Raw genomic sequence first — 12899 nt, forward strand, 5'->3', positions numbered from 1 at the left:
CTAAAATTACAGGCCGCCGGCGGCCATGCTTTTGCCATGGACTTGGGCTACCCTGACACCCACCTACGTAAACCGTATGTTTTCCTGAGCGTCCCTTTCGCTGTACAGGGCACAACTATATATGAACAACTCGTCACATTATCACAAGGCCGCTACTTCCCTCGTGAAGCATTTTACCACACGAGAACGGCTCCTTCCCCACCTAACCGTCTTCCCGATGTGGGGACCCGCTCTGCCATCGCTATTGTCCTCCCGGTGTGTCCCCAGCCAAGCGCTCAGACATCAGAGCCGCCGTCTTGGCTACCGAGGCGACCTATGACCAGAGGTCGGCATTTTAGGTCGCCCTCACTCACCCTCACCCTCACAGCAACACTCACCTAAGCCCCTCACTCACCCTCACCCTCACAGCTACACTCGCGTTCAGCCCCTCACTCACCCTCACCCTCACAGTCATACTCACCTTCAGCCCTTCACTCACCCTCACTGAACCTCACGGCCCTCACGCACTCACCGCCCTCACGGCCCTCACGCCCCTCACCGCACTCACGGCCCTCACGCCCCTCACTCACTCATGGCCCTCACGCCACTCACCGCCTTCACGGCCCTTACCGCCCTCACGCACTCATAGCCCTCACCGTCCTCACGGCCCTCACCGCCCTCACGACCCTCACGGCCCTCACGGCCCTCATGGCCCTCACGCACTCATAGCCCTCACGCCACTCACCGCCCTCACGGCCCTCACCGCCCTCACCGCCCTCACGGCCCTCACGGCCCTCACGCCACTCACCGCCCTCACGCCACTCACCGCCCTCACGCCACTCACGCACTCATGGCCCTCACGCCACTCAGGCCAGCTTCAGATGGGGCAATTTCGGCCAGAAACTTTACGTCGCAACACCAGCAACACGCGCCGCCCGCGATCACACGCAGCAACCGATTGCTGCAATTTGCCATCGTCATCATAAAATTTTATTTTTCTTGCACTATTTAGACACAATTACGCGTTATAAACGTGTTTTTATGCATTTAAATCCCGTTAAGAATACTAATGCACATTTCTGAAACAGTTTATTTCAAAAAAACGATCGATTTCAAACCAGAACCAAGTCTTTCGGTGTCATCATCACCGGCACGAGGTATCACGTGAAAATTTTGCGTCCCTGATTAGATGCCGCCGCTTCAAACGTATTCGAATTGCTCCGAGTTGCTTGCTTATTTCGAGCTGGACCCGATCTCAGCAATTCGTGTCGATCTAGGGAAAGCTAGAGAACAACCCGCCATTAACACCTAAATTGCTGAGAAAGATGCTCGATCTGAAGGGGGCCTCACGCACTGACCGCCCTCACGGCCCTCACACCACCTCATGCACTCACCGCCCTCACGGCCCTCACGCCTCTCATGCCACTCACTGCCCTCACGCCATCATGGCCCTCACACCCCTCACGCACTCACCGCCCTCACACCACTCAAGCACTCATGGCCCTCACGCCACTCACCGCCCTCACGCCCCTCACGCACTCATGGCCCTCATACCCCTTACCACCCTCACCGCCCTCACGGCCCTCACGGCCCTCACGGCCCTCACCGCCCTCACGGCCCTCACCGCCCTCACAGCCCTCACGGCCCTCACGGCCCTCACCGCCCTCACAGCCCTCACCGCCCTCACAGCCCTCACGGCCCTCACTCACCCTCACACTCATGAATTTTCCTGGTTCAGAGACTCACTCACCCTCACCTCACCTGTGAAGATGAGGGTGAGTGAGAGTGAGTGAGGGCCCTCATGAGTGAGGTTTGCCGAGGGATGCCTATGACTACTCCACAGGCGCCGGCATCCGGTATACTCGACCAGGTGGGGTCCACCGTCCAGATGAGACTCCACAACTTATGCAAAGGTATCTGAGTGTACCAAACAAGTAATTTAGAAACAACCAAAGAATATAAAGATTCGGAAACAACATTCAAAAAGGGGTTTTGCAACAGACGAAACATTAAGAAGACAAATAACATAACATTAGCACAGACAATTAACAAGCACTAAGGAAAGGACCAAAATGTGCCGATAGTATAGGCTTAGTATTTGCTCTAGTTAACTTTCATTGCTATAGTATCCTGCCATTTCTTATTTAAAGAAATTTAGTCGCACGCCAAGTCCCGAACTGGCTCTTTAGGCAAACTATCTTTCAAAGCAGAGCAGGAAAGGCAGCACCCCACCAAGGCGTCGCTCCCGAACACCAAGTCTTGCGTATATATAGATGCCGGCTTTCCTTCGAGCCGCTTCAAATGCAAGCAAGATGTAACAATCTCTGCGAAGTATACTTGAAAAATAAAAATGGAATCAAATATAGTAATCGCGTGCAGCTGAATTCCTTTTAGATTAATGTGCATGTATGCATGGTCCCGTCATGTTGGTGGTAAATAAGTTAATCATGAACAGAGCCTGTCAATGGCGTTCAACATTTCAAACAGACACGCAATTGTGCCCTCAAGAGAGCACGCACACTGGCTGTGACACACACGTCTAGACCAAGGCTAACTAGAGCTTCATCTTTAAGCCCCTCAATTCACCAGAACTTGCACTCCTAATGGCACTTAAGGAAGCCACTAGGGGTAGTATTTTAATGTGATTAGCCAGTTGACAACATGATTTGATTCATTTATCTATACAGCACCATACCCCGTTTCTTATAACGATGGATTGTAGCGGACGTTACAATCTACACTCTAAGAAAAAAGTTGGCCTCAAGGGACTAACGGCAGCATTTGGTCCTCTGAACTCCCAGTTGCTCCCGGAAAGGACCATCTGGTTCAAGCTAGGTACCGTGCGCACAAGCTGGGGACTAACTGCACTCAACTGGGACTAACCGATAGGCGGGCGCGAGCAAAAGCATCCATTAGTGCCCGACAGACAGGGTGCATTTGTATGGTTTGTATGGATTCACACGACCGTAAAGGTACCTTTAGGTAAGGGACCTTTATTCTCTGCGGCCAATTGATTAACGATCAATCAACGCGTGACGTGTGCTCGCGACCCAAGAGCACGGGCTTATTCGCCGATAGCAAAGGTACCTTTATGTTAAAGGTATCTTTATGTTGACCGTGTGAATGGGGCAAAGGTACCTTTATATTAAAGGTACCTTTATGTTGACCGTGTGGATGGGGCATTAGTCCTCGAAGGCAAACGGAATGTTCGCCAGGAGGACGGATGCTATTTCGCTTGTCTTGGGGATCGGCGAGACTCAGCCCAGCACGGCCGAAAGTGTTGACAAAACTCGGACGAAACTGGCGAATTTGTTTAATGTGCCACGAACGTTAAGGCATTACATGGTAGAGCTTCGCGCGTTGTGTAAATGCGAGTTAACGAATGTGTTGACTCGACTTCACCCAACTATCTCGTCAAAAATGATCTGTTGACATTTCACAAGTCCACTCACGTAATTTGCCTTCGCCCTTTCAGCACCGGAGTCTCGCAGTCAGAATGAATGGTCACTTCAATCGCTAAAACTGAGTTACTGAGAACAAGTCGAGCCTCGTCTCTGCGTCTCCTTGTGACCAACCTTCCTGGGTAGTCCAATGTCGAATTCGAAATCCGCAAAGACACACTTGATGCACGGCACGTTCCACTCAAAAAGCACATTCAGGGGCAGTATCCAGACGCCTTCATGTCATAGTCCATTCCAGATGAACAACGAAGAACGAACCGCGCCCGGAACGTCACCCATGGCAACACCCTGCTAATACAAAACAAATGCGAACTAAAAAAAAATAAAGGCACCTGAGAAAATTGAAAATACTTAAGAGAGAGAGAGAGAAAAGAAAAAGAAGGTGTTTGCTTGCACGTCACTCGACCGGCGTGTTGAAAATGGCGAACTTCTCCCGTCCTTGGGGCTATGCTGTGTCCGTGCGTTGTTGTGTGTAGGGATGCCGCGAACTTTTTTCGAATCGAAGTTTCGATGATCGAATCAAGCGGTTCGAAAGGTTCGAAAGATTTCGATTTTTCGAATTGTCTACATCGTAAAATTCGACAAAAGTCGAATTTTCGACCTTCTTGAGCTAAGAAGTTCGACGCTTTTCGAACCGTCGAACTTATTACGCTAAAAAATTCGATCTTTTTAGAACTTTCGAACTTAATGCGCTGCAAAGTTCGATGCTTGTCGAACTTCCGACCTTGACTGACCAAAAAATTCTATGAATTTCGAACTTTCGAACTTATTTATCAAGAAAATTCGAAAACTTTCGAACTTTCGAATTCTGAAAAGTCCGAATTTCGACGAACTTCGAACTTTTAAGGTGAAAGTTCGACGTTCGTCGAACTTCGAAATACCAGCGGACGGTTTCATTTGAATTCAAGCAGTGAGGTACATTCGTAGCTTTTTTTTTCTCGAACTTTTACACACGGTGCTGCGTTCTTTACGAAAGACAATGGCGTTTGTTTCAATGTTCTGGCATGCTTAGTTTTAAAGAAATAAATTTCCGAAGGGGCGAGAAAGGACGACGGGTTTTTGATGATCATCGTTTGTGCCAGATTTGAAGCGCGCTGTAGCCGAAGCTATTTGTGGTAGAGATGTTATATCTTTTTAAGAATGATCTATGTATAGCCTAGGTAAGTGCCGTCTTAAGATGTGATTATTGTTATTCAACGTGAGCTTCGAAGAAATGTCCAAACATGTATCTACATGCAATTATGCCCTAAACTTGATATTTATTTTTGTCTAAGTTGTTTGAGGTATCGCATTTAAATTAACACCACAGACAGTACATATCATTGCCATCTGCAAAATACAAAATAATGTATTTATTTTTTATTCACGTTAAGGAATAAATTAACTCATGGGAGAAGATTTCTAATAGTGTTCAAGTTCAGCACGTCATTAAAAAGGACTTTTTTTTTCGCTTCACGATTCTGGGACGTGTTTCTACTTTTAGCCGGTACACATTTTGGTAAAAGAAACTTGTTTCGAAGTTCTGAACCTCTGAATACGCAAGAATAAAACACTTCCGGCAAATTCTTGATAGTTTTTTTTTTCTGAAACTTTTTATCCCCGCATTTATCCTTTTTTTTTTTTTTATTACTATTGGCACAGGTATTTAGGTCGAAAAGACATAGCTTTGAACTTCCGAACCACTAAGCATGTGACGAGTAGTGCCTTCTGACAACGAGTTTCTAACAATGACCATCTACGCAATCTTTTATGCAGTGAAGAGCGACAGTAGCTATACATATGCATAAATAATTTCAGATTAAAATAAGCTCGACCACGCCCTCTTTTCCCGTATTGTTTTCTTTAACAGTCCGAAATATCTGGAAGGGGGGAAGAGAACTGAAGCCCCCCCCGCTACCCTCTTACCCCCGTTTTTCCTCTTCCGACGCCACTTGTATGGTAGAACGCTCCTCGACCTCGAGTTGTGTCGGCTTTTTGCGAGGCGATTCCTCCGTCCCAGAAAATAAACCTCCAGGACAAACTTAACTTACTATATGCCAGCGTCACCCGGACGGCGTTCGATCAGATTACTACCAGCGTGCAAGGGGTGGCGAGGTAGTTTGACAGGTCGCTTCAAGTTTTTTCTGAGCCTCAACCTCCTGCCCGCCCCTGGCCGTTTCAAACTGGATGAGTCTCGTAAAACAGTGTGTTCGTGTGATCACTACTGCGTGATGCAGGTTAAAAACTCCCCCCCCCCCCCTTCCCCCTTTTCCCCACCCCGGGCTGGCGGTCACAATTACTGAACCATGGTCACACGTCACTCTGCACTGGCAAATATTCCAGCACATCCGGGACATTCGTCGCCTCATTTAATTGCGTGACCAACTTCGCAGAATCTAGATATCACACCTTAACATTTCTAAACTTGATTTTGTAAAAAGTGAGTCGTGAAAACGTCATTTGAAACAAACTGTGGAGGAACTTGAAAACCGGACTTCGAAATTTGAAAACTTGGACTAGAAAGAAATTCAAAATCCTCGAGGTTTTTTTTTTTTCGAATTTAGCGTTAAAAGAGAATCGAAACCTTCGAACTTTTCGAACTTTATACAGAAAGAAATTCGAAATGTTCGAATTGTTCGAACTTAATGTCTATAAAAATTGGAAGCGTTCGAAGTTTTCGAATTTCATTTCCAAAGAATTTCGAAATCTTCGAATTTATCGAACTTGAAGTCAAAAAATATTCGAAATATTCGAATCCGAAATTTTAGAAACCGTGAAAGCTTCCAACTTTTCGAATTCGAAATTCCACTGTGATCGAAAGTTGCGAATTTTTCGAATTCGAACCTCGGTCGGTACGAAAATATCGAAATGTTTCGAAATCGAACCTCAGTTCGCTTCGCAAATAACGAAACCTTTCGATCTCGAACTTGGGGTGGTTCGCGACATCCCTAGTTGTGTGTAGGGATGCCGCGAACTTTTTTCGACCGAAGTTTCGATGATCGATTCAGGCGGTTCGAAAGGTTCGAAAGGTTTCGATTTTCGAACTTTCCATATCGACAAATTCGGTGTAAGTCGAATTTTCGAACTTGTTAAACTAAGACGTTCGACGCTTTTCGAAATTTCGAACTTATTACGCTGCAAAATTCGATGCTTGTCGAACTTCGAGCTTGATAGACAAAAAAATCGATGACTGTCGAACTTTCGACCTTCTTGCACTAAAAAGTTCGAAGATTTTCGAACTTTCGAAAGTCCTAAGCTAAAAATTCGATAATGCTCGAACTTTCTAACTTATTAATCTAAAGAATTCGAAAATTGTCGAACTCTCGATTCTTGAAAAGTCAAAAATTCGACGAACTTCGAACGTTTAGGGTAAAAGGTCGAAGTTCGTCGAACTTCGAAAGACCGGCGGGCGGTTTCATTTGGATTCAAGCAGTGAGGTACATTCATAATTTTTTTTTCGCAGTTTTACATGGGGTGCCGCATTCCTTGCGAAAGACAATGCCGTTTATTTCAATCATCTGGCATGCTTGGTTTTAAAGAAATAGATTCCCGAAGGAGCGAGGAAGGACGACGGGCTTTTGACAATTGTCGTTCGTGCCATATTTGAAGCGCGCTATAGCCGAAGCTATTTATGGTAGAGATGTTAAACTTTTTGAGAATGATCTATGTATAGCCTAGGTAAATTTCGTCTTAAGATATGGTTATTGTTGTTCAAGACAAGTTTCGAAGAAATATCCAAACATGTAAGTACCTACGGGCAATTATGCCCTAATCTTGGTAATTGTTTTCGCCTACATTGTTTGAGGTATCGCATTTAAATTAACACCAGAGACAGTACATATCATTACCATTTGCAGAATACAAAATAATGTTTTTATTGTTGTTGTTGTTGTTGTTGTTTGTTTTTGTTTTTTTTCAGGTTGAAGAATGAATTAACTCATGGAGGAAAATTTCTAAAATTGTTCAAGTTCAGCACGTCATAAACTTTTTTTTTTCTTTTTTTACGTTTTTGGGACGTGTTTGTTTTGGCCTGTACACATTTTGGTAGGAGAAACTTGTTTCATAGTTCTGTGGCTCTGAATATGCAAGAATACACTTCCGATGGGTTCTTGGTATTTTTTTTTTCTCCGGCTTTTTTTCATTTTTGCATTTATTGTTATGTTTATTTATTGATTATTTTTTACCAATGGCACAGTTATTTAGGTCGAAAAGACATAGCTTTGTACTTCCCAGCCACCGAGCATGTGACTAGTGCCTTCTGACAACGAGTTTCTAACAATGACCATCTACGCGATCTTTTATGCAGTGATGAGCGACAGATAGCTGTACATTTGCATAAATAATTTCAGATTAAAATAAGCTCGACCATGCCCTCTTTCCCCGTATTGTTTTCTTTAACAGTCCGAAATATCTGGGAGGGGGAGGAGAGGCTGGAGCTCCCCCCCCCCCCCCTTTCCCCCCTTTTTGGTCTTCCGACGCCACTGGTATGGTAGAACGCTCCTCGACCTCAAGTTGCGTCAGCTTCAGTGCTTTTTGCTCGGTGTTTCTTCCACCCCAGAAAATAAACCTCCAAAGCAATTACAAACAAAAAAAATTGTCAAGGTGCAGGGGAGCCGGTGTATGTTGATCATGATGCAAAATCCCGAGACTGGGAATGAAATTCGCAAGAAATAGTGTAAGAAGAAAGAAAAAAAGGGACAGGACAACGTCTCAAACTCAGCTGAGTTGAGTTTGAGACGTTGTCCTGAGCTGAGTTTTTAGCTAAGTTGAGTTTGAGACGTTGTCCTGAGCCGAGTTTGAAGGCCCGTTCACACTCTTGCGACCGAGTACGACCGAGAAAGACCAGACCGGTTTTCAAGCCTCTTGCGACGTCTTAGGACCGGATGCGCCACGGCGGTGCTGGTTCTAAGACGTCGTAAGAGGATTAAAACCCGTCTTGTCTCTCTCGGTCGTACTCGGTTGCAAGAGTGTGAACGGGCCTTGAGACGTTGTCCTGTCCCCTTTTTTCTGTCTTCTTACACTTTTTCTTTCAAATTTCATTCCCAAAGCTGAGTTTGAGGCGTTGTCCTGTCCCCTTCTTTCTGTCTTCTTACACTTTTTTTTTTTCAAATTTCATTCCCAGTCTTAGGATTTTGCATCCTGCACAAACTAAACTTACTATATGCCAGCGTCACTCGGGCGGCGTTCGATCGGATTACTACCAGCGTGCAAGGGGGTAGGAGGGCAGTTTGCCAGATCACTTCAAGGTTTTTCTGAGCCTCAACCACCTGCCTGCCCGTGGCCGTTTCGAACTGGATGAGTATCGTTAAACAGTGCGTTCGTAGGATCACTACTTCGTGATGCACGTTAATGACCACCCCGAGCTGGCGGTCACAATTGTTGATCTATTGTCACACGTCACTCTGCACTGGCAAATATCCGGGACACTCGTCGTCTCATTTAATTGCCTGACCAACATCGCGCAGTCTAAATATCACACCCGAACTTTTCTAAACCTGATTTCGTGAAAACCAGTGAGGCGTGAAAACGTTATTTGAAACTGAAACTGTGGCGGAACATGAAAACCGGACTTCGAACTTTGCGCACTTGGACTTCAAAGAAATTGGAAACCTTCGAAGCTTTTTTTTTTCGAATTTAGCCCTAAACGAGGATCGAAACCTTCGAACTTTTCGACCTTTACGTAGACAAAAATTCGAAATTTTCGAATTTATCGAACATTATGTCTTTAAGAATTCAAAACGTTCGAATTTTTCGAATTTCAGATCCAAAGAAATTTGAAACATTCGAATCTCTCGAATTTCAAATTAAGGAAGTTCGAAATCATCGAATTTATCGATCCTCAAGTAAACAAATATTCCAAATAATCGAACCCAAACTTTTAGAAACCGTAAAAGCTTCGAACTTTTCGATTTCGAAACCCCACGATTTTGGAAAGTTGCGAATTTTCGATTCGAACTTTCGTACACTCGAAAATATCGAAACCTTTCGAATTCGAACATCAGTTCGGTTCGAAAATATTAAAACCTTTCGATTTGAACCTAGGGTGGTTCGCGGCATCCATAGTTCTGTGTAGTGGAGGGCAAAAAGAAATTTTCGTGCGCGCCCTTCCCCCTCCCACCAACTCGTTCGTTCGTTTTCATCCATGTCAGAAAGAGAATGTGTGGTATGGAACGTGGTTATATACGCATTTGAGCATTTGACCGCAGCGTGACATGAATGAAAACGAACGAAAGGCTCGGCATGCTGCGGCTCAGCGTCTACGCAGACAAGCACCACCAGAGCTTCGCCCCAATCAACATCATTTACCACGTGGAGATGCGTTTTTTTTTTTTTTTTTTTAGTCGAAATACAGCTTTCATAAGAAGCTGGTCGCCGTTTTTTCTCCTTGTGTCGTCTCCGATCATTGCGGGATCCGGTTTGGATTCGCGGTGCCGCAACACTGCACTTGATCTCTTCTGGAGTTACAAGTCAAGGGACCTCGATCAAGGTATGTCGAAGTACTTCTGTTTATGGTGTATTCATTAACTGCGGCTTCAGAAAGTGTTTTATTTTGAGCGCGTTCTCTAGCTTGCAAAGCGCGCGCCATGCTCTATTCTTTTTGGCACCATGGTTGCTGATTTTGTTATGCAGCACAGAGACCTCATATTCAATTGTATCGAGCGAAACGCCAGTTCTACCGATGGCTTATATTTTGGGGCTCTGCAGACCCTGGCAGGATCGCTTGACCATAAAGGCTTGTCCACACTAGGGTGCCTGTCCACACATGCAGCGGAGCGCTACAAGTATAGCACTGACCTTGCGCTAAGCGCGTGCTGACGGGAGCGGTGACCAGCTTTGTATCGCACCGCCAAAACTGTAGCCCATGGCAGACGAAAAGTAGCTCACGACACGTGAGCAGCGCAACATCAGCGCTTCGCTGCGTGTGAGACGAGAACCGGCCTTAATGGAGACATTTATTCGATTGTACACTAGACTTTCGCGTTGATGGCTGGAGCTCGTGCCGTCACTTTGAAGAATAGTTTGAGCACGCACACAGCGGGTCTGTAATTCGCAGCGAACGGTCTACCAAAAATCTAATATTACGCTGGTCTGCTCTTAACAAATCGCATGTTGGATGTGAATCATTGTAGCACTTATGCAGCCTATTTGTTATTTTATTATGCATGTGTTATATCATACTTTTGTCGAGCAATCGGGTATTTCACGCTGCCCTGTTACTAATAATCCAAATTCCTCGCAAACAGGCAAGAAGCTGCCGGTGCCCCAGTAAACGGTACTTGGACCACGACCGGTTTGGACAGACGTCCCAGTGTCCAAGCCATCGTCAACGCAAGTGCACTGTTCGGAATTTGGCCTTATCGTGGATTCTGCCGCCCAGGAACTTGGACTTCAGTCATCCTTGAATGCGATGTGTATCTACGATGCAATAAAGGTATACGCTTAACCTGAACTGCAAAATTTCGTGTCGGAGATTTGTGGCTCGGGACCAAATGTAAAGGATAAACCTTTAGTCCCAGGGGTCGAAACTCATTGCACGCATGACACATCTGTGCCGGAAAACACATCTGTGATTCCCGGGTTGATCAGAACGGTCGAGAATACAAGTTTGAATTAGGGATGCGCGAATACCGGTTCGAGTCGAATAGCACAGCGTTATTCGAAACTTTCGCAGTGCAAGGAAAAGCCACAGCAACCGGGTATCTTGACACTGTTAAAGGTAAGGATGACACGCTTTGAACCCGAATTCCCCCACCTTTAGTATTAATACAAAAAAAAAAAACGTTTTACGGAATTTGAAACCGTCCCTTACAAGAGCAAAGCTCCCATGCATCGGCAGCATAAAAGAGCGCGCGGCGGAAGCGGACCGAAATTCCTTCCCGCTCCCGCTCGTCGTACGGAGCCTTTGCTCGCAAATTGGCGCTAACGTCTCGCGCCAAACTCGCGGCCCGCCCGGGGCAGTCAGGGACGACCGCCTCTCTCCCGTCCTCGACAAAACGGCGTAGATAACCGACCGTGTGCCGTGGACGGGCTCCAAAGCCGCTCCCATCGCGGAAGGGCCGTACTCGGGCATTCGTCGAAGGACGCGATACCGACCGACAGCAAGATCGGCTGAATCGTCGCCATGCGGGCGTGGTACCTGGACGAACCGAGCAAGATGCTCACGCCGAGTCAAGTGCAGGACCTCCTCGGAATCGTCACTTACCACGTGAGTCTACACAGAACGAGTTGTGCTATACCGTCCACGCTCGGAGGAAACGCGGGGCCAGCATTCGCTCTTTACACTTTCGCGCTGCTGCAGCGATAAGCGGATTTCATTAGGCAGGGCCGAAAGCGAACCATCAAGGTGTTCGCCACGTACTTTATACCATCGCTGAACCAATTACAAACAGAGAAAAATTAGCGACTCGGGATTTCCACGCTGCTTGATTGGGCCCATTGCCCGTCGGGGGGCGTATCCTTGGTACGAAATCCACTGTTTACAAAAATCTCCGACGGATATATGCTTCTTCGGCGCGGCGTTCGTCGCCTTTGCGCGTTAACTGTCACCGCCTAGACCGATTCCACACAGTGAATTTCGAAGCACTTTCTCGTCGTATGGTGGTGTTTTTTGTTTTGTTTTTGAGCTGCACCAACTTTCTAAACAAAATAAGAGATCCATTATAGGACTCTTTCACTTTTTGGATTAGCTTAGCAGACTTGGCAACCGAATCAAGGTTGTTTGTGCAATTAGGCGGCTAATTAGCGGATATATTATAATTAACAATTTAAATATTGACTTTAGAGGGCATATCGTATTTATGAAATTGATGTCCGACCTCCAGTATGCATATGCTCCAACCGTAACATGCGCGAGCATCTGGGCGCTACCAGCCAAATTATTTTAGTTCCGCGGGCTTCCTCAAACCGAAACGGATTTAGAAAAGAACGACAGTGACGTCAGTAATTCCGCCCTCACGTAGCGTCACGCTAACGAAATCCCCCGTAAAGTGGGCACCCCCGCAATATGTTTACCTTTTTTTTCTTCTTTGGTGTAACTTATAAATTAAGGCGTTAGCGGTCGGTGTGTCATTTCGTCCTCATCCTGCAGCCAGCACACTGTGACCCTTGCCTTTTATCGATACAATAAAAGCTGTTTCGCAAAAGTGTGGAACTAGCATAAAAGATCGATAAACAGCACCGTTGGTGCCGACAGCAGATGCCATGATTTACGGCTAACCACCAAAATAATAAGTAAAAAAAAAAATAAGCATACCGCGGCAGTGCCGGCGGAGTTGTCAGCACCCCAGGTGATGCCGTTACTTTGACGCTATCGCGAGGGCGGAGATGTAGGAGGTTTTCGTAAACCGTGTTTCCACCTCCTCTAAGCCCTCTGCAACGAAGAAACTGTTCCTGCGCGCCGATGACCTATACTGTAGAGTTCCCGGTATCGTAGCGAGTTGTGGAGAGCCTTGCAGGACGGCGAAAACCGTCTACGAAAAA

Source organism: Ixodes scapularis, unplaced genomic scaffold (assembly GCF_016920785.2).
Source record: "Ixodes scapularis isolate PalLabHiFi unplaced genomic scaffold, ASM1692078v2 PGA_scaffold40__2_contigs__length_1045541, whole genome shotgun sequence".
Classification (NCBI taxonomy): domain Eukaryota; kingdom Metazoa; phylum Arthropoda; class Arachnida; order Ixodida; family Ixodidae; genus Ixodes; species Ixodes scapularis.